The following is a 6964-nucleotide window of genomic DNA, read 5'->3' as shown; positions in this document are numbered from 1 at the left end:
AGAAGTTGTTTTACTAGAAAATACATAAAATTTACTAGAAAATACCAACAGGCTTTGCACATTTTAATTGTCCTCAGGCAAGTAAAATCAGCTGGGTTCTTGAAGATAATTACAGAAAGAGCAAAGATGCACACAAGGTATGCAGGCCTGAGTGCCTGCGAAAGAAAGAGGTGGCATCTCACCTAGTTATGAAGGATGAGTGTGGGAATGGGGAGGTGACTGTACCTCCTGGAAAGCCCTACCAGGGGAGCAACTTCTCCATTTCTCATTAACTGAACTGTTTGGTGCAGGTGCATACCTTGCTCAACAAGACTTATTATGTCAGTGACATCTGCAGGGGGAGCCTGATGACACCTGTTGCTCCTGTCAGTGTGACACAAGCTGTCAGAGCAGAGTGGAGCTGGAGCACCAGGCGCTGTGCCAAAGCACAAGCGACATGCATGAAGGGGAATCCAGCAGAGGAGACACATCAGGCCAAAGGGAGAGCTGAAATCAGGGCTCTGATGGCTCACGCAGCCCTGCCTCCCTCAGCTGGCACACAAGCCTCCTTCCCACACCCAGTAGGTGAGGAGAGCAGGTCTCACTGTGCCGTGCATTCCTAGAAGGGGATGTAGCAAGAAGCCCAGCCAAAGACCGAGTCCCCCAACCTCACCCTCTCTGCACCAGCATGGGGAAAGACAGGTGCCAGGGCAGGGTGGCACAAGGCACACAAGGGGCGAGGCAGGGCATTGCCTGCACGGTGCCAGTAAAGCCCCACATGAAGTCACAGGGCAGTAAGTGAACTGGGAACCTCCTAAGAATTACAGTAATTGTTATTAATTCATGCATAGACTTCCCCTATGCTATCTAGATAACACTGTTGGACTTCCCAGCAAGCACTAAAAAAAAAAAAAAAAAAAAAAAAAGGCAGCAAAGCAGATAGAGTGAAAAAACTTCTTGCTTTTTGATTTATTCAACCCATTTTCAGTGCCTTCCCAAACACACCCTTTGCTTACTAACAGGAAGCAAAATGGCAGCAGCAGCAGCTTTCCCATGGTGGTACCTGGCACAGCCCAATGGAGCTGTTTTAGACAACTGTTGCCTAAGCTGCTGCATCTGACCAGCGAGCACTCTGAGTTTTAAGCCGTTAACCTCTTACGCAGTGGAATCTCCAAGGCTGCACAGGTAGAAGAGTCAGGAGGATTCTTCCCTTTTTATTTTACCGTAGATCATGCCTGTGCTAGGTTACAAAACCAAAACCAGCTGAAACTTCCTCCTGGCTGTACCACGAAGAGTAGAGAAGGGACGGAGCCTTGTCTCATATGACTGGTTTTGACATAGTCATATGACAATTATCATATTTTGAAAACTTACATACCTGGCTTTACGCTTAACAGAGGCATCACTGGGGTCTTTTGTACTAATTTGGCTGTGGGGTTTTTGTTTGATTTTGGAGATTTTTTTGTGTGTTTTAAAGAAGTCAGTGGCAAGAGTGGGAAAACACTGAAAACTCAGTCATGACATAATGACAAAAGTTCCTATGCCTTTGTATTAAAACAGGCAGGTAGTAACTACTCTTCTCTGAAGAAACTTACCTTAAGAAATTTCAGGAAAACAGAGAAGTACTGGTTGATTCTTTTATTGTTCTTACTAGAAGTTCTGCCTTGTTTGCAAAAATAATTTCTTGGTAAAGTATTCCAGAAACACAGTATATGCAAACGTTAAGACAGTGACTAATTATTACAATTATTATTTCCTTGAAGATAAGCCTTCACTTTCTAAGGCTGGTTTATTTGCTGAATACTGTTGGTCTTAGATATGATGATGAATTACTATTTCAGGTAAATCTAAATGTACATAGATAATAATATGAATTCTTCTGCAGACTATGAAATAAGGGGAAAAAAATCAGATCAATGTTGCTTTTAACTTAAAATAACTGCTGTGTCTCATCCTACCTTTCTTAAGCTTTGGAACATTAGAAAGCAAAGGTAGCACTGCAATGAGAAATACTGCAATTATAAAGGGGAAAACGTCAACAGAGAAATCCAAGATACCCAGCATTGCAGAAACTAAGTAGAATTTATATTCAGTGCTGCCATCTTGACAACATGCTGATGAGAAAATATAGTAACACAGTTCTTATTTAAAAGCACAAAACCCTGGTGGGTTGAAACACAGCAGTAAAGGCAGTTAATCAAAGCCACACGCCTGAACACTTGCACAAATGGAATGCTGAAATGGATGTTTTAGTTGGTGTTTTTCACATTGAATATTGTGTTTCATAATTGCCTTCCCCTGGTAGTCACTTCAGAAAGGATTAACAGCAGCGACAACAGCTACTTGCTTACACTGTACTCTCTTTTCCTTAGCACCAGGCATAGAAAACTCCAAAGTGCCATCACGTCCTGTCCCCTGGCCATCACACAGGGTTTAGGTTGTCCCCTTCTCTTCCCATGGTGGTCGAGCGAGGTGAGGGCCACAAGTACTGTTGTTCTCTTCCCACGTACAAATGAAGTTTAAGCCAAAGGATGACAGCAAGATACAATGCAGGTGATTGTCTCCTTACCTCATGTTAGAAGGCAGTTTGGGTCTCCTACAAATGGTTGGGTTTTTTTGTTTGTTGTGGGTTTTTATATATATAATTTTTTATTTATGTATATATATGACTAGGTCTGACAGTCCAAAATCAAAATTTCCTCTCCGGATGAGACTATTAAATTATTCTTTGTACCCCTATGGACAACATGCAAAAATACTATATCATGCGTGTAAATGTAAATCTGACAAAAAGCTTTTTTTGTAAATCTATGTACAAAGCTTTTCCATCAAGAGCCTGAGCCTTGCTATTAATAGAAGCAGGGGGGCTCCACAGCTGTGTTAGCCATATTTGCTTCTACCTGTATTTGCTTTGTGCTGGTTCCATTCAGCGAGACCTGAATAGGCCGGAGAGTTGGGTGGAGAAGAACCTAATGAAGTTCAACAAAGGCAAGTGTAAGGTCTTACACGAGGGAGGAACAACCCCACGCATCAGCACAGGCCGGGGAAGGACCTGCTGGAAAGCAGCTCTGCAGAGATGGGCCTGGGAGCCCTGGTGGCCATGGCAAGTTGCCCATGAGCCAACAGTGTGTTCTTGGGGCCAAGGCCAGTGGGGCCCGGGGGTGCATTAGGAGAAGTGTGGCCAGTAGGTCAAGGGAGGTGATCCTCCCCTCTACTCTGTGCTGGTGAGGCCCCATCCAGAGTGCTGTGTCCAGTGCTGGGCTCCCCAGTTCAAGAGAAGCAGAGAACTGCTGGGGAGGATCCAGCGGAGGGCTGCAAAGGTGATTAAGGGACTGAAGCACCTCCCTTATGTGGAAAGGCTGAGAGAGCTGGGCCTGTTTAGCCTGGAGAAAACTGTGAGAGGATCTTATCAATGCCTACAAATATCTTAAGGGCAAGTGTCAGGAGGATGGGGCCAGGCTCTTTTCAGTGGTGCCCAGCGATGGACAAGGAGCAACGAGCACAAACTGAAACGCAAGACGTTCCATCTGAATATGAGGAAGAACTTCTTTACCTCGAGAGTGACAGAGCTCTGGAACAGGCTGTCTAGAGAGGTTGTGGAGTCTCCTTCTCTGGAGACACTGAAAACCAGCCTGGACGTGACTCTGCAACCTGATCTAGGAGAACCTGTTTAGCGGGGGTTGGACTAGATGATCTCCAGAGGACCTTTCCAACCCTGACCATTCTGTGATTCTCTGGAGTTAATACATCTACCTAGCTATAACGTACTGTTTGAATTAAAAGTTGAATTACACAACCAACCGTACTTAACTTCCACATCCAATGAATATCAGTCCCACTGACTCTTAATAAACTTACCAAAAGACTTAAGTCTGTAAGCACTGATTAGAAAATGGGGGGTAGCCACTCCCAGGTGTTCAGGTTATGCACACAGGAACATCCATCTTATGCATATGCAAACACATCCATTACCTCTATTAACAGAAAAGGGTGGGGGCAAAAATATAGTATTAAAAGAAATACATTGCTGATGTGCTTGAACACAAAGCATCAGGTCACACAACTCCTTCTTCACTACTGACAGCTGTGGTCCAGCTCCCTAAGGCACCCGTAGCCAGAGTAGCTCAATTTGGAGGTGAGCTCTGATAGATCTTAGCTGCTAATCCCTCTGGGACACAGTGGCCTTGCATCATAGGCTTGCCAAACGCCATGAGCTAAATGAGACTTGCACCACACCACCACTGGTGATTGCACACTTGTCTGCATGCTGGCCATGGCATCCCCAGCGCATGCCACAAGTCACAACACTGCTGCTTGGGGACCTTGGCACCGAAACGGGGCTTGTGTTCAAAGGTGCCCAGGAGAACTGCCATTGCCACAGCCCCTGCTGGGGTGGTTGACTCAGCCTAAAACAAAGGGTGCAGAGCAAAAAGCCTGAGCATTCTTGTTTTGAGTGGCAGGGGTGGAGACAGTGCAACTGTGGGCTGCTGCCAGGCTGTGTCCTGGGCTCTGCTCCTCTGCTCAAAGCAGACAGGTGCCAGGTCAGTCGGCACTGACCCATGAGAGCTTACTACGCACACATGCATACAGATGTGCCCTCAACTGTGGCGTTCACGTCCAGGTCCCTACCTTATGCAGGGAAGTTTCACCTCCTTGCTGCTCCTTTGCCTTCCAGAGTCACGTTAGTTCCCAGGAGGTGTTTTTCCCCACAGAATTTCTACTCTGTCCTTGACCGGACTGAGGGAAGGCGATGCAGAAGGTCACCAAGTAAAAAAGTGCTGATGTGGGGTATCAAACAATGACCCACTTCAGAAGTGGAAGAGCCTTTACTTCTAGTTCTTGCACGACTTTCCGGAACCTTGCTGACAGGTACACAGTAACTTGTGCAAACACATTAGAAATCGAGATTTGTCAGCCTCTACAGCCATTCAGTTCTCTAGCCCTTTTTCTTTTCAGCCATCCACTTCGTCTACAAGTATTGACAAACCACGTCCAGCCTGTTTTTTCTCATTTGTGAACCACCACATTCGGCTGAGTTATCCTGGCCTCATTCACCACACATCACCAGGACTGATGGCAGCAGGGACATCCAGTAAGTTAAGCCTGTAGGGCTTTTCCTTTTCAGATCAAAGAACTTCATACAAAATATTTCAGCAAAAAGCAAAGCAAGCTGGAGCAAACTTTGGAGTGTATCGAAATTGGCAACAACTTCTGAGGGTAAAGCAACTGTATTGTACGGGGTTTTGGGGTAGGGTTTTTTTTGATAAAGAAAGGAACATTTTTGTTTACAGACACTTAAGGAGTAAATTTGCTTCTGAAGTTTTTTTAAAAATATAAGGACTGTTCTAAAAGATGCTGCTGAGCTGTATTTGATGACAATTCCTTCCTGCTGCAACAGACAAAAGGTCACTCTGTTCAACGTGTTGCTGAAAGGGTTTTAGTGAAATCCCAACAACAGGAGTAGGAAACATCTTTCAGTTTAAAATGCTAAGGAAAAGAAACTCATTACTGCTTCAACTTTTTCCTTACCTGCATTTTTAAAGGCTCCTTGGATTGTCAGTGCTCAGGAAAGAAGCAGGGAAGTTGCACAATCACTACAAAAGAAATCTAGCACACTGTAGGGTGAACTTTCATGGCCTACAAATACCCCTCGCAATGGTCTGAGGGTTCCCAGTTCTGCTGTAGAACTACACTTTAGTTGACCTATCCCCTTTTTGTTAGGCACATTTGCTTCAGTTCAAGTTCATAAAATAAACACAAGCAAGTGACGTAAGGTTTAACCACTAGAAATAGTAGAAATACCAGCGAGAGGAGTGCCATCTCACACGGTTGCACTGGTACTCACTCCTTTTATAAGTGATTTGAGGGTATCTAACCATTTTCCATTCAAGGTGTAGGCAACACCACAGCAGAGTTAGACCTTCCAGCAAACTTCCTTTCTCTGATCACTTTTCAGACCCCTTCAAAGCAGTCCACAGGCACACACAGGCTCACAACTTAAGCTCAGGAACTGCTGCATGCAGAAAAGGAAACATGAAAAGGAAGGAAAAACTTGCAGGAAAAAGCAAAAATGCCTGAATCGTCTGTCAGATTTTACATCTCACATCACTCCCACACACCTTGATCTGTCATGAGTTAAAGTGTTGGAAGAAATTTTGGTTTCTTCCAGGACAGCAGGCAGGGTGAGGATCACAAGAGCATCCCACCCACAGCCAGTGAAGATCACTGCTGAGGTCCATCCTGTGCTGAGAAAGCAGCTGGGGAAGAGCATTCCTCAGGGATAGGAACTGCTGACATGGCAGTCTCTTATCCTTTAGACGCGTAACAATACAGACATTCATGCTGAAACTCCATGTAGGACATGTGACCAATGCACTGAGAGCAGTTACCTGTGTTGTCCTCAGAAGATTTTCCTCCCCTGTAATTGGTTTTATGCACAAGGACTCATAACGTTCAACATCAGAGCTGCTAAAAAGAAGGTAGGGCCAGGCAGAAACCTCTGTGGTGACCAGGAAGGTCACAGACAAGAGGTGACCTGTCCTGTCAGCCCCTCCAGAAATGCCTCACGTGCCACAGGCTTCAGCATCCCTGCATCCCTCCCATGCTAAGGTAAGAGCACCAGAGCAATTCTTGGGACCAGCCCTCATGAGGTCAGATCCAGCTAAAATAAAACACAAAAAAGACCTGCCTTTAGCACACACCACCACCTCAAAAACAGTATTACGTGACACGCAGAAGTGATCCAATAGACTCCTGTTCAAGAATGTTGCAGTTTGCTTTGTAGCAGCAGGCTTCATGCTGGGCAAAGAGAAGAATCATTTCTTCACCAACAATTAGCACAAAAACTAGTTGGAGCTTTTTCCTCCTGTACTGCTTAGTTCACAAGCAGCGTGAGCGCTGGCCTGTTTCTCATAAGATTGTACTGAATGACTGAACTCCTCACCCAAACAATCACAAAGCTATACCCTGTGGCTAGAGTGTCCTT

Source organism: Falco peregrinus, chromosome 4 (genome assembly GCF_023634155.1).
Source record: "Falco peregrinus isolate bFalPer1 chromosome 4, bFalPer1.pri, whole genome shotgun sequence".
Taxonomy (NCBI): domain Eukaryota; kingdom Metazoa; phylum Chordata; class Aves; order Falconiformes; family Falconidae; genus Falco; species Falco peregrinus.
Note: the sequence above shows the minus strand (reverse complement) of the source record.